Source organism: Pituophis catenifer, unplaced genomic scaffold (assembly GCF_029215685.1).
Source record: "Pituophis catenifer annectens isolate HBS135680 unplaced genomic scaffold, rPitCat1.0.hap2 SCAF_1, whole genome shotgun sequence".
Classification (NCBI taxonomy): Eukaryota; Metazoa; Chordata; class Lepidosauria; order Squamata; family Colubridae; genus Pituophis; species Pituophis catenifer.
In genome coordinates this window covers 265,820,826-265,836,848 of record NW_027256881.1, presented here as the reverse complement: position 1 = coordinate 265,836,848, position 16,023 = coordinate 265,820,826, and the positions used below count along the sequence as shown (strand labels likewise).

The window sequence follows — 16,023 nt, the reverse complement described above, 5'->3', positions numbered from 1 at the left end:
GACAATGATGAATGTAAAATAACTCATGATAACAAAAATACACACAATGAGAAGAAACCAAAAATAGGTAAACCAATTCATGATGAGTGTGCTCACATCTTACATAGGAAGTTAGGACATGCAAGCTTTCCCGTAGTACAAAAAATGACTGAACACGCAGAAGGTGTCAAAATAAAAAATTGTGAAAATTATTTGGAATGCTCAGTATGTAAATCCACCAAACTAAAAACCAGTCCCAGACCAAAAAAATCTAACAGATCAACTAACAATATTTTTGATTTGGTACATATGGACTTAGTTGGTCCATTAACTCCATCAATTACCTATAGAAAACGTTACTTCCTAACAATAGTGGATGATTACAGTCGCTATGGTTTTGTTTACACATTAAAGCACAAGGATGAAACCTTTCAGAAATTTAAGGAATTCTACAAACGCATAGAAACACAGCATAATATCAGAATAAAACAAATTATGACAGATAGGGGATGTGAATTCATGTCTAAAGAATTCTCCCAATGGTTAAAGGATAGAGGGATGCTACATTTCACGTCCAATCCATTTTCTGCATTTCAAAATGGGATTGCAGAGAGAAAGAATTCCACACTACAAACCATGATTAGATGCACATTAGAGGATGCTGGTTTAGGCAAACAATTTTGGTCAGAAGCCTTACATTATTCAAATTACACTCAAAATAGAACATGGTCCAGTATTGTGAATAAGACACCATATGAGGTGATGTACAATAGAAAACCCAAATTAGCACACATGCACATATTTGGAGTTACTGCAGACGTACACATACCTAAACAATTGAGGAGAAAGGGAGAAAACGTATCCAGGAGATTAAGATTCATGGGATACGAAACTGGAACCAAAGGGTACAGATTCATTGATAATAATAACAAATTTATAGTATCCAGAACAGCTGTGTTCCATGAGCAGGCCAATTGGTCTAAATTGCACCTTAATGAAATATTTCCTAATAAAAGCAAAGATAATATATCTTGCGAGGAAGGAACAACAGAAAATCAAAATATTAACAAAAGTAAGAACAAAACCAAAACTTGGACAAATAGTCAGCATAAAATAAAGACAGACACATTAACAAAAAAGGAAGCCAGATATTTGCATGACAACCATAGCAAACCTGAAAGAAATATTAGAAACAATAGAAACCAAATACCAAATAAATACAAAGATTACATAATGCATATGGATGGAGAACAAATAACACCTAATACATATGAGGAAGTATTGAAACTTCCCCGTGAAGAAAGAGAAAAATGGGAACTAGCTATGGAAAAAGAGATGGAAAGTTTACAAGGATTAAATGTATTCACACCTGCGATCGCACCTAAGGATAAAACAATTATAGGTACCAGGTGGATTTATAAAATAAAGAATTTGGAAGGAGGCAATACCTTATACAAGGCCAGACTAGTTGCACAAGGTTATGCACAAAAATATCCAGAAGACTATACTGACACTTATTCACCAACAGTGAGAACAGAGAGTGTCAAAACAGCTCTTGTAGTAGCATCTGCACTCAATCTGGACGTGTTTCAATATGACATACAGACTGCATACTTACACGCAAAATTAGATAAGGAAATATATGTAAGAGCACCACACAGTCAATACACTAATAAGAACGAAATTTGGTTATTAAATAAGAGTCTGTACGGATTGAAGCAATCTGGCAAAAGATGGTACGATTGTTTGGTAAAAGTACTTAAGACCATGGATTTCAACGCCACCACTGCTGATAACTGTTTCTTTGTAAAAAAGAGTAATGATCATATTGAATTTGTATTAATTTATGTGGATGATATTTTATATATTGGAAAACATAAAGAGAGCAGGGAAATCTTTGTAAATAAGTTAAACGAACATTTCTCATTGAAATCACTAGGTAGAGTGAATAAATACCTTGGTGTACAAATTAACAAAACTAAAAGGGGATTCAAACTTACTCAGAAAGATAAAATCATTGAACTCCTAAACAAATGTAACTTAAATAATGCCAAAACATGTGACACACCTATGCAAACTGATTTTCTTAGAAACACTGATGAATCTTCCCCTGAGTTTAAAGACAACACATTTTACAGATCAGTTATAGGTTCACTCCTTTATATATCTAATTGGACTAGGCCAGATATTGCATTACCTCTCAATTTATTGTCAAGATATGTTAGCAAACCAACCTTGTATCATTGGGAAGCTGTCAAAAGAATTTTAAGATATCTGAAAAGTACATTAGATTTTTGTTTAATATTGGAACCAAATAATGACAAAGAACCAAAAATTACTTGTTATGCTGATGCAGATTGGGCTGGTGATACATCATGCAGAAAAAGTACCTCTGGTTATGTTTTTCTATTGAACGATTGTCCAGTTTACTGGTATACTGGTAAACAAGAACTGGTAGCCACTTCTACCACAGAAGCGGAATATGTTTGCTTGTCTAAAGCTGCAAATAACCTTGTATGGTTCAATGATTTGATCACAGATGTTTGGAAGAAACCTACTTTACCATTTATTATGCATGAAGACAATAAAGCGGCCATTGAAATATCTAGATCCGATGCAATTGGACAAAGGTCCAGGCATATTGATATAAAATTTAAGCACGTGAGACAACTATCTCAAGACGGATTCATCAAAGCAATACATTGTGATACTTCTGAACAATTAGCTGATATATTAACAAAACCCTTACCTTCTAAACAACACAAATATTTAACTTCTAAATTATATGTATTATATTGTCCTGAATCTGAATGTAACTGGTGTTGTATAACGAACCGGCATTTAGAGGGGGATTTGTCAGATGTAAATGCCTTATTCTCTAATGTGTAAATAATGTATATATGGAACATCAGGGGTTAACTTATTCTTTGGACTTTAATGTATTCATAATTTACCACTCCCATTCCTGGCTCCACCCCTTGTATATATAAGGAGCCATCCTCCCCATTTTCCTTGCTTCTATCTTGAATATTCAGCGAATATAGAATGCCTATTATGATTAAAGAGAAATATATTTAAATCTCTAACTTCTATTATCTTTATTGAGTCTGATCCTGAAAATATTGCAACAGACATAGCTTGCTCATTAATGATCTTCATCCCTCCTGCACACCTGTTAGGCCAAATTACAGGTTGTAGGTTCAGAGGAGGCACAGGGGGTAAAATGGGAAGAAGCATCAATGAATCAATCAAAGCATCAAATGCCCTGACTTGTCAAGTGGACTATTTCTAAGAATGAGCTGTTTTTCCTGCCATTAGGTGGAAAGGGAAATAAAGCCAAAGGAATTTACCAGCTGCTTTCCTTAATTTACCCCACATTACATCAGGGCCATTCCCTGGCCTTGTTATTGAAGCCAAATAAGCTTCAGCCATGGGGGAAGCAAATTGCTATCAAACTGCATTAATACAGTTATCTATGCCTAAAATCAGGACTCAGTTCATTTTTTTACTATTGTTATTGTATGTTACTGCTATTATATAACTAAGTTATTATCATAACTTTTAAGAATGATTTGCACTTATTACTAATAAAATTATTTCCTAAAATATTTCAAAATATTGCAGCTTTACCTAAAATCAGCATATTAACCAGGAGTGAAATCTAAAATTTGTTACTACCGGTTCTGTGGGCGTGGCTTGGTGGGGGGTTAATGTGACTGGGTGGGTGTGGCCAACTTTTTTTTTTTTTTACTTTTAAAGGCATTTTTTTTCTACAGCCTCTTCGGCCGAAGAGGTTGCAGAAAAAAATGCTTTTAAAAGCCTCTGATGATCCCAGCTGAGCCGCACGATCATCAGAGGCTTTTTTTTTTACTTTGATGATCGCGCGGCTCAGCTGGGCATGGGGGGGCACAGGGATTTTTGCTACCGGTTCTCCGAACCACCCGCCACCATCACTACTGGATCGGGCAATCCGGTCTGAACCGGGAGCATTTCACCCCTGATATTAACTCAACAGCAATTGTGTCATGACAGCAAACTTTTTCCTATAAAAACTTCAAAGTCAAGTCTTTTCTACACACTTTCTATTTAGTTTAGGAGCCTTTCAGAAGTTGGCACTGAAGCAGAATGATATTTGTCTCCATGGTTTACATCTTATGTGAAACTGTTGGCATAATCAGAGATCAGATCCAACTAGCTGAACCAATTAATGATGATTATAAAAAATGTGGTACTTCTGAATCCTGGTTTCCAGTTGTCTAGTAATGGTGGTTTTCATAAGTGTCCATTCAGGGATGTTTTCCATGAGGTATGCAGCAGTGGTGGGTTGCCCCCAGTTCGGACCAGTTCGCAACAACCGGTAGTAAAACCGGCGGGAGGTCCCGCCCACCGCCCCGGATGTCATCATCGGCGATCTGCACATGTGCAGAAGCTAGGCATGCGATCCTGTTGCAAGCCGGTAGTAACCTAGCCTTGGTGTGCAGCAAAGTGTACAAACATAACAAAGTTATTCAGAATGCTGGAGGGAGAAGAAAGATGCTTTCCATTTCTTTTTGTCAAGTTTTTTTTTTTTAAAAAAAAACTTCAACATTACAGAACTTTTAGTTCTTGAACTCCCTAACCTTTTGCCTTTCAGAGGTATTTCGCAGCACCTTGTAACAATTAGGCTGGCAAAGCCAAAAGTTGAAAGGACAACAATTGAATCCTTTCTAGGGTGCATATCTGTCCCATGTAAGTCTGCTCCTGGAAGAGTGGACCGATGCCGCCAATGGAATCTATTTCAAGGTAAAATGAGTGCGGCTGATGTCGAACATGCTGCTCCTGAGGCCTGACTTAGGCTCCAGACCTTGTGCAGCCTAGCACTGGAAGAGATTAAATATCAACCCAGGTCATGTTCTCATAGCCCAGGCACAAGTGCCAACATTCTTCCAATTATTCAAGGCCAAAGAGAGAGCAACCTGCCTTGACAGAATTGTGACACCGCTTGATTAGATTGAGCTTAGATGCCTGCCGAAACGGATACCCTGGTATTTAACTCAGATGGGGGGGGGACAGGAATGGTTAGCTTTGTTTAAAAGGAATGGAGGGGAGGGGGAAGTGGAGGAGAGGACAGGCAGATTTTGTTTTCAAGGAATGCAGGGGGAAAGGAATGCAGCTGTTCACACATGCAATTGTAGATGTGTGATTAAAAAAAACAAGGAGGGCAATGTTGCAACTGGTATAGTTCAGCTTTTAGAGTGATATAAGGAGTGCAAGGTATTATTGCTTAAAGGTGTACGTAAACACAGTCAGCATCATTCAATCCAATGGACTTTTAGAAATGCAAAATAGTTTGAAGTATTCACCAGCTGGAGCAAGTTTCTCACAATATCTTTACTAGATCTTACTGGGGGGGGGAGAGAGAAAGAGAGGGGGAGAGAGAGGGAGGGAGGGAGGAAGGGAGGGAGAGAGAGAGAGAGAGAGAGAAGCAAGTGTGTGAATGTGTTTAGCATGTGGTTTGCTTCTTTGTTACCTTTCTATGCACCATCCTGCGATGACCACAGATTGTGTCAGTCCTATGTACAGCTCAAAATGCTGTGGCTTTAACATATTAGCACACTGTATTTTCTTGAGTAGCCAAACATAGTTCTTAAAGGAGAGTGCAGTATGTTCAGGAAACTGTAGATTGAACCCATGGCAGTCCTGCCTCCAGTTCAATATAATATTTATAAGAAAATATTGGATGGGGTCATTATGAGATTTAGGATAAGTTGTCACCAATATACTGATGATATCCAGCTACGTTTCCTGTTACATCTGTATCAGGAGAGGTGCATTTGAGTACAGGGATGATTGGACGAGAGACAATAATTGACCCAAATCATGTAAGGTGGTTGTGTGCAAGTGAATTGCTTCTCAACCTGGAAATGAGAGTAATTGCTTAGTATTAGAGGAAAAGGTTTATAGGTTCTTGAGAGTTCACTCTTGATGCATGGGTGAACCAACTATGAATCTTGAAGGTAGAATTTGTGAATCAATTTAGAAAGATGTGCTTCTAGAGGAAAGTTTGGATATGAATCCAATGAATAATAAATTCCATAAAAATAATTATATGTAGATTTGTATAAGTAAACTGATCTATCATTCCAGAAATGAAGTCTGACCAGACAATGCAAATAAGGTGAATTTCCAAATAAATAATTCATGTGCTAAATGGAACATTCATTTTTTTCCCTAAAATAATATAATTCCAATTCTCTTTTTTTTCTTTTTGTCCCTGATTTCATAGCATTGCAGCCTGTTTTCAAATCGAGTTGGTTTCTATATTTGAGAAAGCTGTAACCTTTTGATAACATGATTATTTTTAAAAATTATTTTCAGTTCCAGCAGTAGGTTGTGTTTTGGGGGGGGGGATTGTATGCGATCAAAAAATGAACTTCATATATTCTAATTTTAAGATATGCAAAGCTTAAAATGTCAATACAAATGCTGTATTCAGTACAAAATCTAATATAATAATGTTACATCCTCTACATTATGTATCATTCCCTTTGTCAAGGAAAGCCTTTTGTCCTCCCTCTCTCTCTCTGCTTCCCTCCCTCCCTCTCCTCTCCCACCCCTGCATCTAAATAGCATTTGAATGTATGTGCCTAGTTAAGTGGTGTAGGAAAAGGACAGGCAAATCTGGCCTCTTTATAATGAGACCCAACATGTCCTTTCCTGAATTCTTAATCTGCTTTATTCACCGGGCTGCAATTTGCATTACTGGACAACAGCCCCTCCTCATCTTAATTTACAAGATGGGCTCTTCTATTTAGAGCTGTCAATACTATGTTATGTTCATTCATTATCCAGTATCTTTCTATGCCTAAAGGACCTTCCCTGTACTTGCTAAGCACAGCCCCTTTATTATTCTTGTTCTTAGCATTTCCTATTAAGGCAGTCATTTCCTAATCCAATGATTGAGCCGTGAGATCATTTTAACATCCAAACATTTAGTTCAAAGCCATCGGTCCATTTGTCCTCCCCAACCACCCAGATCATATTAGGAACCCCTGCATACCAAAATATCTATACATTGAAAAGCAGAAGATCTGTAACACTCTAGACATTCTGCAAAAGTTCCAATGTTATCCCTTAAATGAATTTATCTCTTCAATGAAAAGATGAAAGGAGAAATAGTTGATAAACACAGGAGGATGGTGAAGATGATGATATCTGACCCTGCATTTTCCAAACTCTGTGAAAATAGTGGGATTGCACAAAGCATATGGAAGCAACTGCCTACCATCATTATACTACTAGCAGATAAGAATCCATACCATGGTGTCAAAATCGGGCCATCAAATTATGTCTGTGAACTGTAATGTCTTTTTACCAGTACAGCAATGTAAGTGAGCATCTTGCTATATGGAAAACTTTATCGACCTTGTGATCTATCTACACAATTTTTGTTTCTCACACATTCTAACTCTTGGTAAAGATTTAAAGTCTAATCAAGGAACTTCTTTACATTTACCATTTGGTATTCTGGTCAGCGGCATTAGTACTGAGTTGAAATTGTAACAGAAAAGTATTTCCTTTAAACAACTGAGTTGCATGGCTAGGTTACCCCATTCATGGTGGGGAATTTGCATTTTTCAGCTTTCAGAGTACGCAATCGCCTGCTGCGATTTCCAACCTCCTTCCAATAGGACTGCCGCATTCTTCAATTGAAGTAAACATAATTCACAGGAATTTTGAAGGGGCTCTACGTATGTGATATCATAATGACAGTAACTACTCGGTTTCATCATCTGTTTACACCATTTTGGAACAATCCTTGTCCATTGATGACAGCGCTGCCTATAGCTAGGTTACTCCCCTTCTCTTTCAAATAGGTAGAAATAAGATGTATAGCACCATTATTGTTGGATGAGATGTGTGTGGAGAACTCTCCTTCCCCCCCACCCCACCCCCATGCATTCACTTCGTTTCAGGGGGAAAAAAAACAGTGAAAGCCAAGCACATGGAATATCTCATTCAGAAGCAGAGAATTTGGCAGCTTCAAAAGGGTTGCTCTGACCTTCAGCAGCAGACCTTAAACTTTTGAAACCGACTTTGCCAGATTTCAAGAGGATTTTCAGTGAAATATGTCTTATCCTGAAAAAATATCCCTTTCCCCAGTGTCAAGCTGTATGGAATGTGAAATGATCCAAGTTTGCAGCTGGAAGAAGCAAAGACCTTGCACCTCAAATTCGCTGCTGTCATGGAGGCAGTGCATCAATTTACCAGACAGAAGGTTCATTTTCATGGTCCACTATGCCCTGAAGCTGGCTGTGAAAAGAGCAGCCACGATAACAATTCATTTTCTCAACTTCATTCAAGTGGAAGAGCCCATAAGTCTTGACATTCTGCCCCCAGCAATCTAAGGTCTTCTCCCTGCCCTACCCTTGTTCCGCATCTACTAGGCTCACATTTAACAAAGCCCAGGGTTTTGTTTTGTTTTTTAATGAATGAGACAAAGAAAAAGCATCCCTTCCTATGTTCTTCACTGCAGCCTTAGATTCCTTTAGAGAAACAAAGAAAAAATTATGGAAATGTCTGATGCATCGCTGCAATTTGTATGTGTCTTGATTTAAATATATGCAAATGTTTGTTAAAATCAAAAGTGGGTTTTAAAAATAAGCAGGTAGCACACAATCTTATTGAGTTACTCAAATGCTCAAAAGGAAGGCTGTTGTGGATCAGCATTAATACGCTGTTTCGACAAACATACCATTTTACATTGCACTCGTTTAACTCCATGAATATAACATTTAATTTACCATAAAGTGATTCTTTGTCAGGGCCCTTTATAATCAATGATTTGTAACCAAAGGCCAAACTGGCTAAGTTGCAGTCCAAGATGAGAAGTCTGATTTACACATAAATGTCCAGAATTCTACCCATGTACAAATGTACATTCCTGATATATTTTATCTAAATGCCTGAGGGATCAGTTGGCTTTGTCTAAACAAAAGTGAGCTGATTTGAATGGCATGATGTGAACCAAATAGAAGAAAAGGCAGCATAGACATGATGTGGTTGATTAAAAACCATCTCATTTTATGGCCCAGACATTTCCAGAATTCTATCAAGAAATAAATCCAATTGAGATTTGACATCACAGACAATTGCTGTTTATAGTCCAAGATTTTTAAGGTTTCAATATAGATTTGATTAACTGAAGCAATATAGCTTCTACATGTATCTGTCCCATAAAATGCAAACTATTCCCTAGGTAAGGAACCATAGTCGATAAATATAGACTTCTAGAGTAGCCCTATGTCTAGATAGATGGCACATAAATTTAATAATAATAATCTGCTAGAAGCTACAGTGTTGTCACATGTATGACTTCATCAGGCAATAAAAAATTATGAAATTTTGTACTCATTAAGTACCGATTAAATTAATTTTAATTTAAGAATTCTTTAGCCAGTTTTCTCTATTCATTTGAGCAGAAACATAAAATATAAATTAAACCTACAAATATATAACAATCTTAAATAGAAAGCTGTTTAAAATCAAAGAAAAAAATGAATTGAGAAATGATAAAAACAAGGACAATAATCAATATTCAATTAAAAATATCCTGGAATAAATCATATCAATGCAATTTATATGTGTAGAATCCTAGATTATTTTTGGTGAGCCAATCTTTGGAAAATAACAGTCAAGCAACCAAGTAATAAAATCAGAAAGCAGTCAAGTAACAGAAGCAAACACTTCTCAAACACTTTTCTGTTAAATTCAAAAGTTTAGCTGGACTAAAGACTCAATATAGCTCTTTCATCTTTTATGAACTCTAAAGTGTGAAACCCATTATGATCTCCACCAGTTATGGACATAAAAATCTATAAAATCAGCAGAAAAAAGGAATAGATTCAAAACTACAAGTTGGAGTCAAAATGTCTACTTACCTGGAAGACCACAACTTATACAAAATCCTGCTGAATTCTCATTGATTCCTTCTTGTTCTGCAGCCCTCTTGACCATTTTATTCCAGACATCTCCAACACTCTTGGAGCAGATTTTCAGATCCATCTAGAATTACAAAGTGATGAAGAATCAGTGAAGATTGTCTCCCTTCTGAGTCCACTAGGGTTCTGCTGGGTCAGAAACCTGTGTATGAAAAAGGTCCCCGTTCCAATGCAGAACAATCAGTCAGGTTAAATAGCAGTAATTCTTCTACTAATATATATATATATATATTATCACTACTGTAAGAATAATATCTTTTAATATTAATTAGTTTACATTTTTCATATGATAACATATTTGCCAAGAATGCCTCTTGGAAAATGAACAAAACACAAATATTTGAAGAAAGAAATATATAGATCATACTTGTCAAAATTCTTCTTGTTTAGATAACTTCAAGAAGCCTAAGAATAGTAGTTGCCTAGTTAAAATTAAGTATCAGCAGAATCAAAACAAATAATTGCACCCCAGGCAACTCACTCCATAGGCACAGCTCCTCTGTTATAAGCTGTCAATAATGCTATAAAAGACTACTCTTATTAGCTGATGTAACGGCATGGGGAGGCCAGCCAAAATCTATGGGCCTTACATGTCTTACTTCGATAAATGACTTTTTTCTGTTTCCAATATCAACAAAAAGTTTTAACATCTGTTTAGTTTGCACTAACATGTCCTGTATTTTTGCACAAATCTTAGCTTGCAGTACAAAACCTAAAAAAGACATGGCATCTATGTGCCAGTAATCAAGTTTTAAATGATATGAGCCATGTTTCAGTGCATTATTCATAAAACTAGGCGAAGGGATAAATGTATTGACAGAATAACAGAGTTGGAAGGGACCTTGGAGGTCTTCTAATCCAACCCCCTGATCAAGCACGAAACCATTTCAGACAAATGGTTGTCCAATCTCCTCTTAAAAACCTCCACTATTGGAGCATCCTTCTGAAGACAAGTCATTCCAACTCACAGCATTATACTATTTTTCCCCAGTAAGGTACATGATAAGCATTAGCTGGATCCATGACTTCAAGGCCTTTTTTTTTTTTTTTAAGGAAAACTAGAGAATGGAGTTATGACTTAGGGCAGTGAAAATGAGTGAAACTCATAGCAACAAATTCAATGTATAACTGATTCTTTACTCCTTGGAAAAAATATGTCTAGTAATATTACAGGAATGTATTGCTACTATACGGAATTAAGCATCTATTCCTGATCCAACCCAAAAAGAAAGCTCTATGAGATCATGCTGTCTTCATTAAAACCATGTGATGACTGCAAGAATGGGAACAATGTTACTAATTTCTAAGTTTTATGCCCTGCATATGGTCATAATAATCTCAGGTAGCCATAAAACAGGAGAAAATAACCGGAGGGTAGAAGTCTTAAATGGAGCTGGCATTCTTTTTTCCTTTATTGTGGAGATCTCCAATTATGTGAGGTCCAGATGGTGAAGCAGAGGTCACTTTGACCTTTCCTGAGACCAAGAATAACATTACAAGACAATCAACTACACCAGCTATCTCCATTGGGCTCCATTCTGGAGTCACGAAAAGCTATGAATGGGGAGGAGAGTGTCATGAAGAGCTATGAATGAGGAGGAGAGCATCACAAAGCTGAATTGTTGGTCTATGAAGGGAGCAAAAAGCCATGGAAATGGCAAGATCAGGAGCTGACAGATATAGAGAAGAATTGGACTCAAAGCCAGCAGCAAAAAGATCAGAGGAGTTATTTGTGGGCAGAATAACCTGTAGGAAGATGACTCTAGAACAGTTTCTTTCGGCCTCGGTGACTTTAAGATGCATGGATTTCAGTTCCAGAATTCCCTAGCCAGCACTCTGTCTGAGGAAATCTGGGATTTGAAGTCCTTACATTTTAAAGTTGTTGAGGTTGAGGAACACTGCTCTAGAGGTGGCTGATCTGTGAGGTTCACCTGACAGAAAGCTGCACAGGTTGTTTTGCCAACAGAACACGGACATGCAGAAGCATACTAGAGTAGCACCAAGGCCTGGGAAGAAACTGTACAGAGGGCAGACAGTAGTTGGATGGAAAGACCATGGAGGTACCTGGTTCATGAGGCGAATTGGGAGACCAATTGACCAGACTCCCTGCCTGTCACCTCACATTGCATTCTGAGTGGTTATCTATACCCTCAAAATCTTTATTAGGGCTCCTTTCTTCTCAACTTGCCCCCTCCCCTCACTTAGGAGTGCCTGGCCATTCTATTGTAACTTCTGCCTTATTCTACATATACACATTTCTTCCTTTAGTTGAACATAATCATAGGTGAGTCCTGTGGAAAGCCAAATTTTTTTTTTTTTGGGTGGTGGTGGGCAAGCCCACTTATTCTGCATTAATTTCATCATTAAATTTTTAATAACATTTTTTTAAAAAATGTGCAGCTCCAAATCTGTAAAAGAGGGCAATAGAAAGATATGTTCTAAATCATGTGTAGATCTGAGAAGTTCCATCAATGTGAACTGAATAAACGTCACTGTCATCATTCACGATAATCAGTTAGCTTGCTCATAACCATATTATAAAAGCAAATTTTAAAAAATCACATTCAAGTACTTCAGATTTAACAAAACCAACCCAAAAGGCAAGAATGTGAATCACAGAGAGGCAACAGCAGAATAATCAGAGCATCAGAAGGAACAAAAATAACACCAAACCACAGAGAAGAAAAATATATATATTGAGCACACGGTAGTATTTACGTTGACATTATAGAAAGCAAAACCATCATGAGTATTCAGTGAAATGATTCCTGAATGCCAGGAAAAAAGAAATATTTATAATTGTGGTAAGATCTCTTTTTGGATAAATTGCTGTTCATGTAAAAGTAAGTAAGCATTCATTACATAGTAGTGGCATTGCAGCTAAATAAATCAGAACAATTTAAATACATAAGGCCACTTCAGTTTCCACAATCTATGGCTTACCCTATCTTACTCTAATGTGAAACTCAGTAGGAAAAGACAGGAAACAAAAGTTCAAAAAGATCAGCAAACATCCTGGGACCCTAAGTATGAAAATCAAAAGAAAAAAATAAAACAAGTCATCTGACGGGTTAATGAATGTAAGAAACTAGCATAAATCATCACTAGTGAAAATACAACATCAAATATCTGCTGATTGTCTTTGGAGAGTTAGTCTAATTTTGTCACTGGTAGATGTTGTTGTTTTTCTTTTCAATTAGACATCTTTCCATTATTCTGCATTCTCCCAGGCTTCCTGACCCACCAGGATGTCTTGCCTTGAGATTCAGTTTAGCTATGGAAGCCAAGGAGTCTGGTGCTCATCAGAAAGACAACAGCACAATGAAGGAAGAAGTTATACTTTCACACAGCCCTTGGCCTTCATAGAATTAATGAAAGTGCCAGAACACCACACGAGAATTCTAGCTACTTATTTTTCTTCTTTTTGGGAGGCGAGAATGATTATTTTAATTAATTAATTAATTAATTAATTAATTAATTTTCATCTCACTTAATTTAATAGTAAAAGAAAAAAACTTTTTTAAACAGAACTTTTACGAAGAAGACTCAAACTATGATTTCGCAGTAATTCATCCACTGTCATTTTTCCCTGCCAGCAGCAAAACAAACTTGCATGGAGAAAATATGATTTTAGTGCAGGTGCAAGGACTGAAGAGGAGGACTAAGAACAAACGGGCTACTCCCCGTAGGAGTTGTAACAAAACACACAATATTGAACATTCCAGAATCCTCCCATTCTGCTTGAAAGTATGAAAATGAAGAGAAGGGATGTATAACGTTTTTTTTTATTATTCTGAATTTGCAACTTTTTCCTAATTTCCTAATTCCTAATTGTAACCGAGGAGATAAAATGTCTTCTTCTCAGTACATATTTTCTCACATACTGATAAAATGGAGAGTACCCTTTCTTCTTCTGAATGAGAGAAAGAAGGGAAAAATCGTCAGCAAAACTGGAGAGGCTTATAGCATACTGTTCATGCATCTATTTCAAACTTTTATGAACAAGGATCTCCATTCTGATTATGATCCTTGGGTAATTTTCAAACAGGAAACCCCTGGGAAAGAAAATTAAGCTTTTAAAAATGTTTTCTCAAAAGGGGTCCATACAGTAACTTGTGAGGATTAGGTCCATCAGACTTTAATTTACTTTCTTTAAGTACATATTGAACAATCTCTCTCTCTCTCTCTCTCTCTCTCTCTCTCTCCCTCTCCCTCTGCCCTCCCCCACAAAAAGCAATTATAACTTCAAAGTCAGGACCCTAAAGAAAAGGAAGTTGTAATACCTCCCGCTACTTAGAAAAATCTTAAGATTTGACTACATTTAAAAAGAAAATACAGCTTGTTACTACAGTCAAATGTGGATTTCTATATTTTCAGCTTTGGGAGGGGGGGGTGTTGTGAAATAGACTTGACTCCTTGAGACAGGGAAAGGGCTCCTACACATTGTCCCCGCGTTACTCTTTTTGATCCTGTTCAAAAATGTTACCCAGTGCAGCTCCCTGCATCAAAGGAGTGCTTGTACACCCTGGGATCTGTTTCAACCCTGAGGCAATGAGGCCAAAAGACCCTTCTCATAAATTCTCATTCAAAAGTTTTTAGTTATCAAGAGGAAGTTTCCAATTGCTCCCTCGCATGTGGGAAAATATGTAAGCTACTGAGAGGACCTTTGTCTGGGACTTTAATGGGGGTAATTTGCAAAGGGGGAGTGCTAAAGTTCTCATGTGCAGTGCACACAGACAGTAAGCAGGCACCTCCTTGGTATTTAATGAAGTTCCATGAATCATCAGCCATACAATACCCATCAAGTTCTATAAATCACCTGCAATATTTTAGGCCAGTAAGTCGAACAGCACAGTGGCAAAGAGAAATACCTACAGGAACTTGAAGGGAGGGAGGGAATGGGGAAGATAAAAAGAAAAGAGTACCCCACATTCGCCTTCAGCTGCCCTAGCAATCTGGAAATTAAATCCTGTTGTTTTAACCAGCTTGCTTTGCAGAAAAGAGAGGCCATAAAACAAACATGGTGGTAGCTTGCTTCTCCCTCACCCCCCCCTTCTCTAAGAGTGAGAGTGCTTTCTTGGAAATGTCTGATTCTGAAATAGAACTGCTTATACATACAAACAATCACATGTACAATACACAACACACACACACACGCACACCAGAATTCCAAGGCCAGAGCAAGTAGCTTCTTGCAGGATCCACTTAGACCAAAAAAGTAAACAATAGGACTTGAAAAGCATTATATAAGTAATGTAAATTTTTACTCTATACCCTTTAAAATTGCATTTAGGGAAATAAATACCAAACTGGATTCTCTACTAGTTTAATCTTAAGTGACAATATTAAAAAACCAGTCAAGGTTGACAATGTTCATCTAATGAACATCTAATGAACATTGTTGACTAATGCTTAGATAGATAGATAGATAGATAGATAGATAGATAGATAGATAGATAGATAGATAGATAGATAGATAGATATAGAATATTTTATTTTATTTTTTTATTTATTCAATTTATATGCCGCCCCTCTCCGAAGACCCAGGGCGGATAGAGGAACCTTGGAGGTCTTCTAGTCCAACCCCCTGCTGAAGGAGGAGACCGTATAACATTTCAGACAAGTGGTTGTCTAGTCTCTTCTTAAACACCTTCTGTGATGAAGCACCCACAACTTCTGAAGGCAAGCTGTTCCAATGGATAATTGCTTGAAGTTGAATAACTCAGCATTGACCTCAGATGAAATGAATTTAATGGATGGTTTTGGCTAAGTCACTATCTCTTCTCAGTGAAACAGTGTTACTAATAATATCACATATTAATGTTAAGATGAAGGAGGTAGATATTCTAACACATCTCATTGATGGGCACTGAAATGAAGGCAAAGAAATTGTTTTATCCAATGCCTTCTTCTCCAGGTGAAAAAGAAAAACAGTTTGTAGAGAGGGGTCTTCCCTCTCATTTCTTGCTTATTTGTCTCTGTTGAAACCAACTCTAGGGGTCAAATATATCTTATTTTTAAGGATTAGAAGGTTGGGTTTTAGGCCTAGGAGGATTTATGCAGC

General features: G+C 37.1%; 1 long non-coding RNA gene across 1 annotated transcript in view; it reads right to left on the bottom strand.

Moving 5' to 3' along the window:
- Positions 1-16,023, bottom strand: part of LOC139327670 (uncharacterized) — a 120,009-nt gene that overhangs the window by 66,045 nt on the left and 37,941 nt on the right. Inside the window, exon 2 of the long non-coding RNA XR_011601679.1 lies at positions 9,900-10,023. This is a non-coding gene — a long non-coding RNA (uncharacterized lncRNA). The remainder of the gene's footprint in view (positions 1-9,899; positions 10,024-16,023) is intronic.